General features: G+C 45.9%; 1 long non-coding RNA gene across 1 annotated transcript in view; it reads left to right on the top strand.

Annotated features, from left to right (window-relative positions):
- LOC144161899 (uncharacterized) overlaps positions 1 to 19657 on the top strand; it is a 64255-nt gene that overhangs the window by 24497 nt on the left and 20101 nt on the right. The window contains exons 2-3 of the long non-coding RNA XR_013320523.1: positions 4879 to 4990; positions 18609 to 18751. This is a non-coding gene — a long non-coding RNA (uncharacterized LOC144161899). The remainder of the gene's footprint in view (positions 1 to 4878; positions 4991 to 18608; positions 18752 to 19657) is intronic.

Below are 19657 nucleotides of genomic sequence, written 5' to 3' on the forward strand. Positions count from 1 at the left end.
GTTTTTGCGAGGCTGCTTGAGTAAGAAAATTGGGGGGTTATGGAATTACAGATTACGGGTTATAAGGGATTAAGGGATTAGGGAATGCGGAAGTGTGGTCTAGATTAAGGAATTGCGGGTTTTAAAGGTCACTGGTGTGGTACGTGTTGAATCACGATATAGTTGGGGCGTGAAAGGCTGGCTTCCTGTAGAATGATTTCGGGAGGTTTATCTTGAGCTTTAAAGGGGTCCTGAAATACCTTCCGCCGATACATGGATGTACATGTAACCAAATAAAGCAATGTATTAGCAGTCTCCTCCCTCAAGAATTTTGTTAAAGCGATGAGTATTACCTGAGAAATCGTAAATAAAAAACCACGCATTATCGTCGCGCCGCGTTTCCTCCTCCTTTCACTGTTGACGGCGCGCGAGCCTTCCCTCCCATGATGCTGCGCTTCTCAGCGGTGACGTACTTCCACTATGGCGCTTCTCAGACTGCCGTCTGCTACGGGCAAGCTTTGTTGAGACCATGAATCCCGCACTCCGCTCAAGGCTGGAAAAGCGAACGAAAAATCTGGCCGCATATGTGCGGCGGCCTGGCGTTGCCCTTTCGCAGTGTACGTTGCTGCAGTTGCTATCGGCGGCACGTGACTTTTTATCGGCGGTGAACTCGCAGCCGCTCGGCAAGGATCCTGCGCTCCGCCCCTTTCATGCACCGAGCACTGTTTATCCAAAACGCGCCGTATCATGATGTGGCCCCGGTGGTGCCGGGTCTTATTTTGCGGCGGTGGTAATTCCTGGCGGCGACATGTGAAAAAGACATTTTAAACCTATACAGAACCCGTTCACAAAACGCTTCAATCATGTGACCAGTTCAGCTTGGGGCGACGCGTGGTGGAGAGCGGCAACGTTGACAAAACATGCTCCGGCGTGGCTCTGAGCTTTCTAGCGCTGGAGCGAGCGCCATTTCTTTGACCATCTTAAACATCGGTTGCCTTGGCAACAAGGCAAAAACCGCTCCAGAAGTCAGTTACGGTTGCGTGATCCCGGTTCAGCTCGGGGCCCCACCTCGCGACATGTGGGCACTGCAGGCGTACCACTCACTTCCATTGAGAACTGCGACATGCGTATGGCATTACAGGATGCGATGGTGTGTGTGTTGTGGACGCCTGTGTTTCGCGATGAAATGCGACGTTGTGCTTCTGCGGGTGGATAGGGCTTCCCATAGTCTGGATTATCTTTCTCGAGCGGCGTACGACTCAACCTCGCATGGGGTATGTTCAGTGTGCGTGGCTAAAAGCCATCTCGGCTTGTGCGCCAGAGTTAAGTGACTTGCTGTTCGTCCCGCAAACCGCCTGCGAGGTGAGTGCCGAATTTGCGATGGGCAGGAGGAGGCAATCCATCGTCTGTCAATCGCGGTTCAGACTTGCAACGCATGTTGTGACGTTGTGTGCGTTCGAAACGCATCTCTGGATTGTTTTGAAGTTGGATAAAATGTATTCGTCAAACCCGGGCATGCGGCTCAGGGTGTTCTCTGCGATTGCACGAAAGAAGTGTCACGGGGCTTCAACGCTTTCTTTATGAAACGTACTCCGGTAAGAGGATATCCATGTCGTGTTATGGCCGTGTTGCAATGAATACAAACGGTTAAGCGTTTGTTTAGACTTGTTTCGTTTGCCGTAACATGTCCAAGCACTCCGGCACTTCTCTGGCAGATCAGCCAGCGAGCCGACGCTGAGCAGACGACTCATCTCTTTGCCGGAAGTGCGTGAAAAAGCCGCCCAATAGCAAAATGTCTAGCTCATGACGAACGTCTGGGAATCGATGATGTAGACATGTGAAAATGGCGGTGTCCAAAAACACAAAGGAAAGGGTGAGAAAAAAGCGACAAGCTTTGCAACAAAAGTGTGAGCTTTCCGCTGCGCGTAAGAGAGTAATACTTGGCACAGATGACGTTGACGACCCAATCTAACAATTGCGCTACTTCATTTAGTGTGCTCAAAACGCCTTTCAGGGCCCCTTTAATATACGCTCTTAGGGAGATAAGTTTCTTGCGGAGGCCGCGCCAGTTTCATTGCCAGTTTATTAAAGGTTCCCCTTGGTCCGTAGTTCGATATAGGGACCGGGCAGCTGGACGGGTGGCGCCACCACTCGGCGCTCCCCTCGTCAGATGAATGAGCCGGTGCATTGGACTACACAGCCTCCCGTTGCTTTTGTCGTGTTTTCTTCGGTGCTTTGTATGTTTTGGTGGCGTTGTGAGCAGACATGTGAGATGAAACGAAGTCTAGGCAGATGTGTTGGGTTCTTAGATGCAGTATTGACTACGTAAACTTGTCGGACGCTTCGAAAGTTGGGTATCGGCTGCAATGGCATGAGCGCTTTTTGCAGCGATCTGCGCTTGGCTCCACCCGTTCTGAGTACGAATAAAACTACTATTATTAGTATTATTTTCTTCTTAAATGCACTAACGGCTACGCAAACTTATTGGGTGCTTGTAAGGTTGGGGAAGGGCTACATTGACACGAGCGCTTTTTGCAGAGCTCTGCGCCTGGCTCCGCGCGATCTGAATAGGAATAAAACTATAAGCAATGTAAGAATTCATTTCTACCACTTTAAATTATCTTCACTGGTTTCAATGACTACGGTTTCCACGCCAGCCTTAGCGCTGGGATACCTCGATACGTGTGCTATAAATAGAAAGACACCTGCGTACGAGATGGATTACCGTGTAGCCGTAGAAATGCTGCGGTAGTTTACACTTTCTGTAACCGTGAGCGTTGTACCTTCGGTTGTAGTGAGCGGCACTGTGGCAGCATGGGAGCCTGAAAGCCGAAGTGGAAATCCCACGTTTGTGGTGGTCATTTTATCAAGAGCCAAAGTTATTCACCAACTCAACAGCCCAAGCTACAAACCATCCCTCCTCCTCTTTCCGTTTTACCTCCTGCGTAGAATAAAGACTTGCACCAATAGTTAAAAAATGTGGCAGTGTTAACGTCAGCCGGTGTTTTTCAATGCTTAAGTATTCTTTACAGAGTACATAAAAAATTGTGTAATGCCTAGTGAAGACACCAAAAACGCGCGATTAGTTGCCTCAAATATGAGTGCATGATCCCGAGTCCTCCACCACAGACACATTTCCAACACGCTGGAAAAAGTGTAGATTTCGAGAGGGGGCATGGAAGTTCAAAATTAAATAGCAAAATCATCTAGCCCTCCGTCTATTGATTATGATGGTTGAACACAAAGCTTTCTTCGTGCGAAATCGAATGAGAAATGGTCAAAGTCAAAGACACTGCGATCAAACGACCAAACTGCGTGCTGGTCAAATTCGACGCTTAACTAGTCAAAGTTTAACTCCAGAAGGCAACCAAGGAAACCCATACGATAGAGTTTTGCGATAAACCATCATCGTCGTTAGACGGAGGTGGGCATGATTTTTCAAGCGTAGGTGGCAGCTTGTAAACCGACCGCAGCATTCAGTTGTGAAGCATGAGTACAGGTTTCTGCCACCTTCCTGTCTTGCGTCCTTCAGCCACGCAGGAATTGGTTTTTTAAAAACCATTTACCAACTAGCCAGCAACCATTGCAATTCTTGTAAAGCAATGCTTCTCCACGACAAGCAATAACGTTCTACTATCATGCGGTATTTATTCTATCAACGATTCCCGATGACTGTAGTAAGAGCATTTCTGTGAAATTAAACACGTTTCAGCCGTAGGTAATGAAGTTACGGAAGCGTCGTCCGTCACAATTTCTGTTTTGAGGTAAATCTTCGAAGACACAGCCCAACTTTGTCTTTCGCTTGTGCACGACGTCCACGCCGTTTCGTCATCAACTGCTAAAGGCCAGCGCCGCGGCATTCCTAGATCGGTTGCACACACCGGCTTTCTTGGAGCATTTAGCGGCAATATACTCCTCGATTCGCGAAACTACATGCAGGCATGAAAAAATTGCACAAAACAACGAACTTTCACTTCCAGCTTGGCTTCCAGCTTGGCGCATTGAGCGTTGTCTGCTATTTGTAAATACTGAGTATGGGCGTAAATAACAGACATGGCATGCCTCGTAAACGTCACATCCGCGCTCAAGATTTACCGATCTGAAAAATGCACGTGGGGTTACGTGCGCTTTGCAAGCTGCACCGCAGAAAAACGACAGAAAACCATGCACAACTACGCTGAGCTGACCGCCACCGGCATTCCACTGACGAGCGGTTCGCCACGGGCGGCGCTGTTCGCTCAAACGACGGTGGTGCCATACAACGGCCGCCCGGTCCCTATACAAAAGGCGCTGGCATTGCAAGCGCAGGCCCTTGCTGATGGGGAACGGACCTGTTTGTTATGGTTGCGGGAGGAGTGACCGAGGGCTTCCTCTAGTGCGGAAACTCGAAGTATGAGACCATCGAATCTGGCGCTGTTATACAGGAAGAGATGTTGGATGAGAAAGGGTTCGAGATATGGTGCTGAATTTATTCATGGATGAATTAGTAATATATCCTGATTGGCGAGCGCCTGGATACTTTTTTCAAGGGTTATTCCATAAGGCAACGCTTCTGATTTATTTGTACCAGCTGGGTTAACACTTCTAAAAAAAATTGTTTGACAACATCAGCCTAGGCTGTGCGAGTACTCGACCATATTGTGTATTTTATGCATACGACATAGTTTTGGAGTGTATCTCGCCGTTCTTGCGCACCAAAAGACAGGTGAATTTATTCCTGAAGAAATAGTGCGGCTGACGCCAAAATACAATCACGAAAGAGACGAGACGCTTTTATAAACGTGCTTGCACCTGCAGCATTCATCAAAAAACACTGTCTTTATTTCTAACTATTGTTGCTATTGTGTTGTTGTGCCACCAGATTTGATGGACAAAGCTTCAAAACATTCTTTTCCGCAGAAAGACGAACGTACCAAGTCTTCTTTTGGCTACTACTGTTATATTCATCTTCGTACAAAAGGACGCACGATGCGATGAGGATAAGGAAAACTTCAAAGACAACTTCGCACACGTAAGTCAAAGTGTTGGACCCAGTTGCTACAGCAGGGTTTTTTTAAGGTGCATTGCTTCTGCCACTTATGAAGCAGTGGAGACTACACAACTGAATCACAAGGAGGACAATCCGCAATGAGGAGACCGTTATTCAAAGTTTGCATTTTGAATTTTGATGCACTTAGGCGGACTTCTAATCGGAAAGGCGTGAATTTAAATCCAACCACTAAATTTGATGGGACAGGCTGTCACATATTGTTGAGCACTATTACATAACGGATCGAGACACCCATCAACCACACATGAGGCTATAGGTGTAGCTGCCAACGTTGCAGTTTACCGTAAGGTTAAAAAAAGACCGAAGAGAGTTTTTATAGCCACGTTTATGCTACTTGTCAATTTGCTCGAACTATTCACGTGTTAATGTGTTAATTGCGTGATTTGAAACGCTCAATAGGATTGGTTCTTTTTGTCGCATGAGAAGATATAAACTTTATTGCAGTATGCAATTTAGGGGCGGGTGGTGACCACTGGGCACAGCCAAGCGGTGACTTCGGATACACATTCCGACAAGGCATTCCGGACCCCATCGTCAGAGCCGCCAAACGCAGTCTCCAGTTGATCAACAGAAGGGATTAGGCATAAGGGGTTTCGAAGGCACGCCCACATAGTGTGACAGGTGGTGTCCACTTCTCCTAAGGGGGGGGGGGGGGGGGGGGAGGGGAAACCGGTGTTGGGTACTGATGGGGGTATATGCGAGAAAGGTGTTCGCTGCTCGGAAGAATATTAGTTTGAAGGATCCGCCACAAGCGTTCTTTAGTGGTATAAAGTGAGGAGTGGGCTGAGGGGTACTTGTGGCGGTGGAGACGGCAGTGCGCGGTGATAGCAGCGTATCTAATAAGGGTATCTCGAGTGGATTGCGCTGCGTGGTTAGGAGTAACAGAAGGGCCTGCTCAGGCAGTAAGATCTCGAGCTGCTGTATGGGCCACCTCGTTACCCCCTAAACCACTGTGGGCAGGTGTCCACACGACCTCCACGGTCATTTGGGGCGGATTGCGCAGATGAATTTTGAGAGCTTTGGCTGGTATGCGCCATCAGGCAAAGTGTCGTTCGCAGACTGAAAATCGGACAGGATGACTTTTGGGGTAGGACTTTGAGAAACGGCTAGCACAATTGCCGCCTGTTCCACCTCAGTAGGTACGTGGGTGTCTGTTTATCGCGAGCATCGGTCCTTTTCACAAATATCCGAAGCGTAATCAAAAAGCGCACTGAAATTTCCGCGCCGATTCACTCCTGCGCAGCTGATATTATCATTCTAACCGAAATATGGCTCCATAGAAACATCGTGATAGAGAAATTTTTGACTCTCCCATAACGTATAACTTTTTCTGTTGTGATAGGGAGGCGAGGCAAGGTGGTGGCGTTTTAGTTGCCGTCAAACCGCATCTTGAATCATTCGCTCTTAACATATCTTCGTCCTTGGAAATGGTATGGGTATCGGTAAAACTGTCGCATCGTAGAATAATTTTAGGAGTCTGCTACCGCCCCCTAACGCCCCAGCCACATTTGTCACTGAACTTCATGACGCCATAAATATTGTAATCACCCGCTATCCTTCATTTCCTGTTTTCGTGTTTGAACCCTTTAATTACCCAGGAATTAATTGGTTTCCACCAATCTCTTTCTCAAGCCAAGCATTCGCCATTAACCAACAATTTCTCGATTTATGTGAGCACTTCAATCTAACTCCAATGGTCTTAAAGCCCACTAGAAAAGCAGCTACAACTGCTACAATACTCGATTTACTGTTCACAACTTGTCCTGACCTATGTATCCGAGACTATACATATGCCGAAATTAAGCGACCATGTTTTATTAAATTTTTTGATCAATTTATCGGTACAGAAGGTGACAAGGCGAACTAAAATAATAAGTAATTACAGCAACGCCGATTTTACGAGAATAAACCAGGAACTAGACGCATATTTAAGTAAATTTCTATACGGCTTTTATGAACGCACTGTTGAGTCTAATTGGAGCCTTTTCAAAAATTAAGTAGCACACCTCAGCAAACGCTTCGTAGACGTTCGAGAAATTTCTTATAACCCTAAGACCCCTTGGTATAACCACAATATCAGGCGTTTAACGAACAGAAAAAAACGCTTTTATCTCTTAGCAAAGAAGACTGACAGCGAATGCCACCGGTCACAGTACCATACAGCAGCTGAAGAATACGGGTCGGAAATTAAAAACGCGAAAACGAACTTCCTTACTAACACTTTACCGGACATGCTGCGTAATAACCCTAGAAAATTTTGGAGCGTAATAAACCCACGCGAGAGAACAATAGCCCTGACTGATTCAAACAGTGAACCGATACCGGAATGTGAGTGTGCTAGTGTACTAAACAATGCATTTTCCAGTTGTTTTTCACGCACAGTAGCCTGTGATACGCCGGAACTTCGCTCTTACGATTATATCCCAATGTACCCTGTGCTCATAGATACTAATGGAATTTGTAAAATCATTCACAGTATCAAAGCATCGTCCGCTTTTGGTATTGACTGTATTAATCCAAAGTTACTTAAAAGTACCAAACATTGTTGTTCCATTATGTTATCTAAAATTTTTCAACAATCCTTAGACGTCGGGTTGCAGCATATAGATGGGGGGACAGACATTCACCTTTAAACTATAGACCCATATCAATCACTAGCGTTCAGTGCAAGATCCTTAACACATACTTTTTTCTAAGATAGCAAATGTTTTTGGAATCTAATTCATTTTTTCATCCAGCACATGGTTTTTGTAAGACTTTTTCATGCGAGACGCAACTACTGCTATTCACTCATAAACTGCACAGTATTCTTGACCGTAGTTGTTTTGCTGATTGCATCTTTTTAGATTTTGCGAAAGCGTTCGATAAAGTTTCGCACCGATTACTCCTACTACAATTAAGAAATTTGGGTCTTGATACTAATACACTAAAATGGATTGAAAATTGTCTCACTAACCACCGACAATTTGTAGTGGCTAACGATACAAGCTCTTCATTTGGGCCTGTGCTGTCGGGTGTCCCCCAAGGCACAGTATTAGGGCCACTACTTTTTCTCATCTATGTTAATGATTTGCCAAACTGTATTTCTTCCCCAGTCCATTTATTCGCTGATGACTGCGTCCTTTGCTGTGAAATAACCACAATTAATGATGCGCATGCGCTACAGGATGACAATAATGCTATCTCTTCCTGGTGTGGTAAGTGGCAGATGACCTTAAACATTGTCAAATACAAATCCATGCGAATCTGTCGTGCCGCTACTAACCCGTTTTCATATCGCTTAAACGGCACCACTCTGCAATCTGTTTCATCTTACAAATATTTAGGCATTCATGTTACATCCGACCTATCATGGAAAGTTCACATCGAATTTATCGTCAACAAAGCTAACCGCATGCTTGGCTATTTAAAACGCAACTTTCATTCAGATCCGTCTTCCGTAAAACTTAATTGTTACAAAAGCATCGTACGCTCGCAACTTGAATACGCATCATCCATATGGGATCCTTCCACGGAAACTCTTACTGATTTGCTGGAAGTGGTTCAGAACAGCTCGGCACGTTTTATTAACTCAAACTACCACCGAACAACCAGCGTAACCACAATGAAAAAGAATTTGGGCCTTCCACTACTAAGTTCACGTCACAAAATCGCACGTCTCTGCCTCTTTCATAAAGTTTTTTTCCACAGCACTTTGCGAGATTGTTTAATCACTTCGCCATCATATTTATCATTGCGTCTGGATCACACGCGCAAAGTCGGCGTCATCAGTTGTATTACTAAGGCTTCCTTTGATTCATTCATCCCGCGTACGTCTAATGACTGGAACCACCTTCCACGAGACATTGTAGAAATTAACGATGTCAATTTGTTTCGCTCTGCATTGTGTAGTGTTACTTGAATAAGTCTTGTTTTGTGCACGCGCGATTTCTCACGGGCGAAATGTATTTAAATTACTGTATTACTCCCGAAATGTATGTACGTGTACAAATTTGTATGTCTGTATAAAAGTGTTAGGTATTTTCTTCTACATTTCTCGAACCAGCTTGGTAATTGTTTTTAAATACCTGCCTGTTTTCATGCTTTTTCCCCCTCAAACCCACCCCCCTCGGTATCGTAATACCCTGAGGGTACCAATAAATAAAATAAAATAAAATAATGTACCTACAGTTTTCTTTGCGCTAAAGAATTGGGAGATATATGACAAGCGCCAGCGGTTCACGAGTTTCGAACCCTTATGACTTGGCTTTCGAGGCCCTTGGGCTATGCCGCGATGACAGTCGCACGAGAGCCGGCGTACTAGGCATCGTATGGCCGATGGCAAACATCCCACCAAGAGAGCACTGAGGACGAAAAAGAGGTACGCTCTCTGTAATAAAATAACAGAAATTGAGCACAAAGGCAGCGAAAATATAGATAGAGAACGTGCTTTTTTGAGCACTATAGCACACTGTCGACTCGAAGTACAGTAAAAATTGCGCAAGGCCGACTAGGGGCAAAGATCGCCAAGAAGAAGTTATTTAATGATTGATAAGACTGTAAGTACTAAAACCTGTGAGTAGAAGTAAAGGTCCAAAACTCATGGAAATACAATACAAAACAAAATGGAGATAGCTGGTGTATAGAGCCAGGATGATTACATGTGATATGACAGGAGCTTCAGAAATTTCACGTCACCTAAGAACATAAGAACACGTTGACTAGAAAACATTGGTTCATAGGCTGAAAAGTATGATGGGTGCAGTGGAATGTGTCGTCTGTATAATTCAGGAATATGTTTGTGTCGTGTTGTGTCAAGTGCCTTGCATATGATTAGTATGTGGACTACGGATAGGCCCTTCCCACACCTGGTACACAAGGGTCCCGAAGTTCCAGTGAGCAGGTGGGAGTGCGTTACATGTGTGTGGCGTATCCGCAGCCTAGCCAAGGCGACCAGTGTATCTGTTGTGTAAGTCAGTTGTGTAGCGTCCCAATTGTGGTTTTATTACATGTAGTTTGTTGCCTGTTTGTTGACTCCAGTGTAATTTCCATGTGTTAGGAAGCTGTCGTCTGATTTGTGTCTTTAGGTCAGTGTAAAATAGTGTTGTAATGCCAATTGTAGTCATTAGAGCAGCCGCACCAGCCATTTCATCGGGGGCCTCATTGCCAGGGCATCCACAGTGCCCTGGTACCCAGCTTGTAGTTATTTGAAGATTTGTGGCATATGCAGTCATTAGTACCTTCGAAAGAACATTGATCACATAGCTTTTAAATGACCTGCCTGATAACAGTGCCTGTACAACGGAACCTATTTACACGACGGACTTGGGAATGTTATGTTTGACAATGTGATCTGAAACGAGTAAGGTGCCATACGCTTCTGCTGTGTAAATACTGTTATGAAAATTTATTGTTCTGCTAACTATAAAATTTGGTCCGTGCGCTGCACAAGAGACAGCACAAGCAGTTTTCGACGCGTCGCTGAAGAATTCTGCGCACCTGTACTTGTACTGCAGCAACAGGAAGTGCTGCAAAATTGTACTCCTGGCTACCCTATTTTTTGTACTAGTGTGAATGACAGGTCGCATATTATAGGGCGTAGATGACATGGTGGAATCAAGTTATGAATGGGTGTCTTGTGCGTGTCTGACAGTAGGACCTTGAGTGCAGAAGCCTCGTTCCTAACTCTCAGAGAGAAACGAAGGAGAGAGATGGCCTGTTTAAAAAGAATTATAAATTTGATGTATCGTAAATGATAGGATTAAACAGATGGTTGGTGACAGATACGATCTTAGATGCATACAGCAAGTCAACATACTCCCCTTGATGCCATTGGCACCACTTGTCACACTCGACATATAGGCTTTCGATAGGGCTAGTGCGGAAAGCGTTGCATGAGAGGCGAAGGCCAAGATACAGCACTGGGTCGAGCATTTTAAGGGCTGTTTTTGTCGCTGACCCATATACGACACTGCTGTAGTCAAGCCGAGACCTTACAAAGGCTGTCTGGAGGCGCAGCATGAGTTGTTTTTTGGCTCCATAGGGAGTTCATGGTTTTAAGCATTTGCATTTGAGCTGTTTGATACGAGGAATGAATTTAAGATTGTCATCGAATAAAGTACCTAAAAACTTGTGCTCCTTGTTCACAGGAATAGTGATGTTTGGGTCTGCGTGGACTCCATGCTTCCTGAAGAACACAACACAAGAGATTTTGCCGGGATTCAGTTTAAAACCATTCTTGTCAGCCCACCTGCAATGTTTGTTAACACCAAGCTGGACTTGACGTTCACAGTTTGACATTTTACATGATATAAATGGTATCAGGAGGTCGCCTACATACATGGAATAAGAGATTGTAGGTGGCAATACATTTCCAGGAGAGTTCATCTGTACTATGAAGAGAGTGGAGCTCATCACGCCACTTCGAGGGCGGACGTTTTCTTGCACGTGAACCCTTGAGAGTGCACTACCGACTCTCACGCAAAATGTTCTCTCCGACAAGTCACTAACAAGGGTATTTAACATGTTACCCGAGACACCAAATGACTCGAGGTCTTTAGAATGCCGTAACGGCAAGCGGTGCCATAGGCCTTCGCAATGTAAAAAAAACTAAGACAGAACTGATTGTGAACGAATTCTTCCTTGATATACGATTCAAGTGCCACGAGTTGGTCGTTCGTGGATCGCCCCGCTCTGAAGCCTGCCTGGAAGCTCACAAGAAGACGGTGGTACTCAAAAAAGTACATCAGTCTCCTGTTTACCATCTTCCCGAAGAGCTTGCACAGGCAGCTTTTCAGGGCGATGGGACGGTAACTTGAGGGGGACGAAGGGTCCTTCTCTTCTTTTAGGAAAGCCACTACAATGGCCTTCCTCTAAGACTTTGGAAGCTGCCCCGAAAGCCATATTTTGTTGTATAGATGTAGGAGTGTTACAAAAGTGTCTGCATGTACGTGCTGTCTCAATATATATGTGATGTTGTCTGGGCCTCGAGCTGAGGATTTACAGGTACTCGGAGCACCCCTCAGTTCATGAAGCAAAAACTCGGAGTTATAAGACGTGGTTGATATGTCATTGTCATGTAAAGGCTTCTTTTCGGCCGATTGTTTGTCTTTTATGAAAGTGTTTGTGTAGTGCTGAACTGAACAAGTGTTGTAAGTGTTGTACGAGAGTGTCAACCTGGTCTTCGAGTGTGTCCCCTGTTGTGCTGACCAGAGGCAGGCTATGTGTTTGTTGTCCCTTGAGTTTGCGTATCCATTTCTATAGTTTTCGTGTGTCTGTGAATGAGCGCCAACTACCTCGTTTTGCCTCACGGCGCAAACGTTTTCCAAACATTTTTCGTAGGGAATGGGAATGGACTTTTCGGCGGCGTCGAGCATGTGCGCCGTGAGTAGTTAGGAAGCTTCTTGATTATGTAGGTGTCTTATGGTTGTGTAGTGTAGTTTGGATGTCTCTGTAATTGTATTCCAGTTAGCTCTTGTTTCATTGAACCTGTTCTGAGAAGTTGGCTACGTGGGCCTTTACCTATATATGTTAGTGAGGTGAGGAAGTGGTCACTGCCATATGGTTCAGTGCCCACACCCCATTCTAGAACAGGAAAGAGAACTGCAGAATCAATTGCTAAGTCAAGATATGAGTTTATGTTGTGTCCTATGTTATGGTATGTAGGCTGTTTTTTGTTGAAAAGGCATGCTCCCGAAGATTTTAGCAATTTCTCTATCAGGCGAACTCGGGAATCTGTTCCTGAGGAGCCCCAAAGAGGGTTGTGCGCATTAAGGTTGCCTCCGAGAATGTATGGCTCGGCCAGCTGGTCAAACAACGCCTCGAAGTCAGAGCTCGAAAGTGCAAGATTATGAGGAATGTAAGTGGTGCACACCGTTATCAACCTATTAAATATTATTGTGCGAATTGCTACAACCTCAACGACAGTGTTAAGAGTGATAGGATGGCATGCTGATTTCCGGACGATTATTGCCACACCACCCGAGGCCTGTGTGCAGCCATCCCTATAATTTTTAGATACCTCATAACTATTAAAGAAATTTGTGTAAATAGAATTTAAATGTGTTTCTTGGACACACATTACACTTGGCTGATGAGCGTGCAGGATCTCGTATACATCATCAAGATTATTGAGAAGGCCACTGCGGTTCCATTCAACAACATTTTCTCTTACCTTTATAGTGTGTTAGAGCTACAGGAGTGTGACTATTTACGTAAGGTCTTTCGGGGCTTGCATTCTTGGGAGGGTTTTGTTTACAGTCTCTGGAGGTTTAGATGGATGGACCCGCTCCTTCCGCTGCGAAGCAGACAGGAACGGTCCCACATCCATCTCATCATCAGATGTGAAAGGGGTACCCGACAGGTCCGACTAGGAGTGCTGGGTCCCCGCCGAAACCAGACGCCACTCCGCCCCCACCCCCGGCGAGCCGCGTCGGCGTAACTCCCCAGTGGTAAAGAGGCAAACCTGTTTCGCGCCTCCGGGAAGGTGATGTTTTCTGTGACCTTCATGTTTATTATTTTGTTCTCAAGTTGAAGCTTCTCGCATTTTCTGCAGAACGCCGCGTGTGAGCCATGACAGTTAATCCAGAAGAGGGCTACAATTATCTGTGGCCTGGTTATGTTGGGCGCACTTGGCACAGGGGGCACAGGTTGGGCGCACTTGGCCCCGACATGAGTTAGTACCATGCCCGAACCGCTGGCACTTGAAAGAGCGCCGCGGGTTTGGGATGTACTCTCGGACGGAACACCTTATGAAACCAGCATTGATGTGGCCTGGAAAGACGGATGTTCAAATGTCAGGATGGTATGTCTAGTGGGTACTACCTTATCGTCTCTTTTTATGTTTATCCGCCTAACAATCGGCGTCTGTCTCGTTTGAAAGATCTGGCTCCGAGATCACGCCATACGAGCTGTTGAGGCTGCGGTGGGGCATGACATTGATGTCAAGATCGGCAATTCGGTTTTGCTTCAGGAGTTTTGTGGCCTGCTGTTGACAGTGTACTTCGAACAAGATCTCGCCAGTTCTTTATTTCTTAGCTTTATAGGATTCACGTAAAATACTTTCCAGAAACATCGAAATCAAGAACATGGCCTGTGAAGCGATAGGCCTGGCTTGTACAAGAGATTCGACTACCAAGAAGTGGGGGTAGTTTTCAGGTTGTCGGATTGTCATGGCCGGAAGGGGTGAAAACGATACTTCGGAGCGGCGCCTTTTAGGGGGCGGTCATTGGATTTGGGGAATTTAGAAAAAAAAAACCATACATCATGTTTAAAAGCAGGGGACGGGGGTACTTTCTCCGTCAGCCCATCCGCCGGAGCTTGACCTGAGCTCCAACGGCCACCAGTGGTGGTTTCTGCCCTTGACCTCACAACTCCTAGCCACGGTAGATTACAGCATCAGTCTGGGGACTCTGGGTCCGCCGTGTCGCCAATACCGTCACCAATATTACTGAAAGTGCCCCGTGCGGGGAGACGTTGAAAAACCTAGTGACGACTAAAACACGGGAAAATCACCTGGCCCGAATGACCTTAGTGCTGCATTTTTATAAGCATTTGAAACACAAGTCTTCTTCTGCTTTAACTGTAGTATATCGAGAAGCTTTGGAGTTAGGTGAGCTGCCACCGTCGTTTTCGTCTTCCCACACGATTTTAATTCCTAAGACCGAAAACATCGTCAAACTACGTCAGGTCACATTATACAGACCTATGAGCATAACTAATGTCGATTATAAAATAATAATTAAAATTCTAGCTGAACGGTTACAGACTGTTATCACCATTGTAGTGGGGCCTCATAAAACATGTGCGATCAAAGGACGATAAATTGTTATGATTATTGATAAAGCTCGTAGGGTATTTGAGCGTTGGGATGCGATGAGAACCGGTGTAGCAATGTTACAAGTCGATCTGGATAAAGCCTTGGATCGTGTGTCGCATGACGGGCTTATGATGGTTCTGGAGCATATTAACATTGGATCTGTCATTCTAGAAGGCGTGGAAATGGCTTGCAACAAATGTACAACTAGAATACTTATAAACAAAGTGTTGGGAAAGCGTGTAGAAGTGCAGAGGTTCATGAGGCAGGGTTGCCCTCTGTATCCGCTCCTCTTCCGCATATACATCGAATCCCTGTGCTTAAGCATAATAGGAATCAAATCTATCAGTGGATTAGAACTTCACGCTGTGGAAGTTCGGTTGTTGGCAAACGCGGATGATATTGCCATGTTCTGCGCACACCAACAGAGCGTAACGGACGTCGTAAACAAAGTGAAGTGGTAATGTTGCGTAAGCGGGTGTGTCGTAAACTGGGGCAAGTGCCTGGGTATTTGGCACGGAGATTGGAACTCAGCACCGGTGGTATTTCAGAATATCAAGTGGGTAACGACGCCGGTTAAGTACTTAGGCGTGCCCCTTTAGCATTTTTCCGACAGTGATCCTAACTGGCGGAGACAATGAGTGGAGTTACGAGAGAAGACAAAAAAGTGAAAAGGTACCAATTTTTCCAGTTTTCCTCGTGCAACGGTGTGCAACCTCTTCATGGTGAGCAAACTGCGGTACGTGCGACAGGTATTCCACTGTTGAAAAGTGTCATAGAATTTTCGCAGTATTCATCTGGAGTTCATCCTGGGAGCGAACGAACCATACAAACTTCTTCCGACAGGTACGGGATGGTGAGCTAGGGTTAGCGCATCTATTTTTGCGACAGTTGGTGAACCGTTCTTGCCAGATGTAAAAGAACCATTTCTGCGCACCGTTTGCCAAGTTAGATTAGGCAGGGTATTTACAGAATTTATAGTTACAACATTGTGTTTGCCGGGACGTATCCACGGTTATTTCAAAGAAGTTGTTGATTCTTTTCGTTTCCTACTTGCGCGTTTTTCGTAGGAATGTTTGAGTACAGTACCTAGGAAAAAACTGTATGGTTATCTCTTTGACGCTGTGTTGCCGGTTCCCTTCTATAGGATCATTTACTCTGCAGGCCCAGGTATGCCAGTTGCACCGGGGGGTTAAACCGGTTTCTTTAAAAGTACATACATGTAGTCTCCTTGTTAAGACATGGATGCAACAAAAGGGAGTCTTTATGATTTAGGGGGAACATTGTTGGTTGTGCAAAATCCGGAAACGATTGAACATGTTCTCATTGATTTTTGGGACGGGGTTTTCTTCTGGGATGTGCTGCAAGGGACGCTGAAAAAGGAACTTCCAATCGGCGCGCATGGTATTCGGTATTTGTCCGTTCAAAGCGAAGATGGTGTTTCATTAGATTGAATCGTGCTCCTGAGCCTGCACAGTATAAGAAAGTGTCGGATGGAAGTCCGCTACTCCAACATTAATGCGCGTCCGGTCGGGACTAATTCCAAGAGGCCGTGGTTTCCTTCATTGAAGTTGTAAAGGCACAAGTGGATGAAACAGAGGTGTTGTCACAGTTGGAAAAGCTAACACAGATGAAAATATTTTAGCCACTAGCTCCATACCTCAAAGAGGGTATTTTGATTTTATAATTTAGTTTAACTTTATTTTTGTTGTACTAGTGCTTCTGTTTGTGTCATCGAATATTGTGACCTGATAATTTAGTTCAACTTTCATTTGTTTGTGCTACTGCTTCTGTTTGTTCCATCGGAACATGTTTGGAAATAAAGAAAAAAAGATGCACAAGCGCTGACACTCCCAACTAAATTTTAATACGCTTCGCCTTGTACATTTACACAATCCTCTAACCAAGTGGTCCAGGTACAGAAGTGCGCAGAAATAGTTGCTCTTTATCTTTTCGCGCAAGCGACGCAGTACTCACACAATTATCGCCATGTGCCGCCGTGTCAATCAGCCAGTGACAGCGAGCCATTGCAAAACTAACCACCGTACCAAGTGCGCAGCATGTGCGCGGCGGTTGTATACGAGCTACCGTTATCGTGCGGGAAAAGCTACATTGGACAAACCGGACGTTGTATCAACGATCGAGTTCGAGAGCACAAGGCCGCAACAAAGAATGCTCTGTCAGGACACTTCGCCACGCACCTCCGAGATTGCGCAAGGTGTGAGGAGGACTTCCCTGGTGTCATGGCCATGCATAAAAACAATAATAGGCTTGCGCGTGAAATAATCGAACCGATGGAAATTCAAGAGGACGTGGAGGATTGTTTCAGCACTGCTTCGCTTGCGCTAAGCTATAAAGAGAAACTATTTCTGCGCACTGTTCTAGGGGGGATTAAAAGAAAGGCGAATGACGGAGCACGCAGCCTCCTACGCATGCCACACCGTCTGCCTGCAGTCAGTAAACTGCGCGCATGCGCACTTTTCTGGCAGCCTTTGAGAGTGTGGCCTACATTTATGGAAACTGCTTGATCAAGAAGCGACGCCGGTGGTTTATTTTGAGGCGCCTTTTGCCACTACGTTGCCACTGAGCAGGATGATCCTTGAAGGGCATAGTGCCAGCTGCAGTCAGCCTGCTTCGCGCTTGGCTCCCCAACATTCTAGAGGACATGACGCTCAGGGGCGACAGAGCATAAACACCAAGAAAGGTCTACAGTAACTAACAAGTGGGGTTCGGTCGGCACCAGAATCGCGGGACGCTCGCCGCCGAGTCTGTACACAAAGCAGCCGCGTCGGCGGATAGCCTCGAAAGCGCGTCATCCCTATTTCATATTTGCCGCGCTTTCGAGGCGCTTTTTGAAAGAAAGTGCTACGAGTTGTGCCGCGCCTCCGCCAGATGGCGCCACGGGTCCCACGACCGAGAGAAGACGCAGTGAAACATCCCCCTCGCGAGGGGCACGATCAAATGCAGAGCATTTCTGGGGGCGCACGACGTTAAGTAGTTTGCGTTACGTTAATGTTGTTGCACTTGTGGCAACTGCTGACGAGAGAGCGCTCGTCAGCAGTAATTTGAATGAGTCAACGATAGAAGGCGCGTTCGTAGCGTCCCATTCTGTGTCGGCTTTGTGGCGCAGTGGGTAGAGCACCATGTACATTGCGTTCCGCCCGCAGGGTCGAGGGATGGAAACCGGGCCCCGGATAGTTTTTTTTTATATAGTAGGGAGGGGTGCGGTGCGGACTACGGACGTCAACGCGGGTGACATCGGGAGTTACTGAAATGCTCTGCATTTAAAAAGTGACGACAGCCGCTATGACGGAACACCGTGTGGCTTTACTTGGTTGCAGCGAGCGAGCTATGACGATAAGTCGAGGGCCTAAAGTCCTCTTCACTTAAAACACTTTCGGTACTGCTCTGGAGTGAAATTTTATCCACCGTATATATGCAATGTTACGGGGCTAGTAATGGCCAAGTGCGGGATGCCCTCTGTGGCCAATGTACGCATTGTTTAAACGTTTTTGTTTTCAGTCATTGCGCTATAAACAAAGTAAGACAGCCATGGTTCACTCCTTACTTGTATTTCAGGACAATGGTTTTTAGGGTTAAAGATATACGACTGTTTTAGGCAATGTATAAACAATTTATTGCTTTATCTTCAAGTCTCAAGTCTCTTCGTCAAGAAAACTCGCGCGGTTGGTGTGCCTTCTGGCTGGTTCTGCGATCTGATTTTCTGTCTGATAAACCACCATCTTTGCGTACGCATGAAACTGACGTAAAACTTCTATGTTACAGTTTTACGCTCATCATTTGAGGTTCAAATGGACTCTTTATGGAGACGATGGAGATATGGACATGAAATGCAAAGTCGATATAGTGCGAACAAATGACGGCAATGAGGCCAGATTCCTCAGAAAATACAATCAGAGCGGCGTGATGTAAGTATTAGAGCTTGATTTTGAGAGAATCGCGGCAGGTTTTTGCATGAACGGAACACATTTCAGAGCGCTCACCAGACTAGCGCAAAACTCACTTCCACACTCTTTTGTTTTATACACGGCATCTCATATCGCTGCAAAAAGGCTGCGTTACGTACCTGCAGGCTACCATACTAGGAACAACCGGAACAGCCAAACACACTTCATTTTTCCACATGAAAGAAAGTATTGCTCCGATGACTGCCTGCTTCTGAGCGTGTTCAAACATGTGCCTTCTCCGATATCACTTATCGCCGTAGCCAAAAATGTTAGTTCGGAATGAACACACTGCCATGACTTGACAAAAGTCTTGTTGATGTTTTCGCATTGCCACTTTTTTCTCCTTAAGAAACCCAAATAGGGGACTTCGAAAGAGGCCCATGACTAGACCTTTTGTGGTCTGAATGGAAAACTCGTGATCAACGGTTCCTTTATTTTCACCCACGGATAAGGTTGCGTCGGCAAAGAGGGCGAGCAAAGGGATGTATTTACTTTTATTTTGTAGCTTTAGTATAGCGCTGCAAACAAAGGCAATAAGAAAAAATTAAGGAAGCTCACATTAGTGAGTAAGATTTGAAGGTAGCGAAGTTGTGCGCAACCTTCACGGCCATCACGAATCGCGTGACATACCCTTTGCAGGAGCGTACGCTCTGACGTCTCTTTCTCGTTCTGAGCAAGTGTTGCGGCGGCTACGGCGAACGCTGGCGTTTTTATTTGGCGTACGTGAGTATGCTTAGCTTGAAAAACGTGCGCAGGGAACGCTGGGCGGCCGCCGCGAGGCGCGCACAAACAAGCGCAAGGCATTTTTCTTGGTTTTGGTAAGTGCTTGGTGGTCGCCGCGAGTCTCACGTTCATGTACGTGCGCTT

Source organism: Haemaphysalis longicornis, unplaced genomic scaffold, assembly GCF_048455015.1.
Source record: "Haemaphysalis longicornis isolate Haplotype H1 unplaced genomic scaffold, Haemaphysalis longicornis Haplotype H1 scaffold_12, whole genome shotgun sequence".
NCBI lineage: Eukaryota > Metazoa > Arthropoda > Arachnida > Ixodida > Ixodidae > Haemaphysalis > Haemaphysalis longicornis.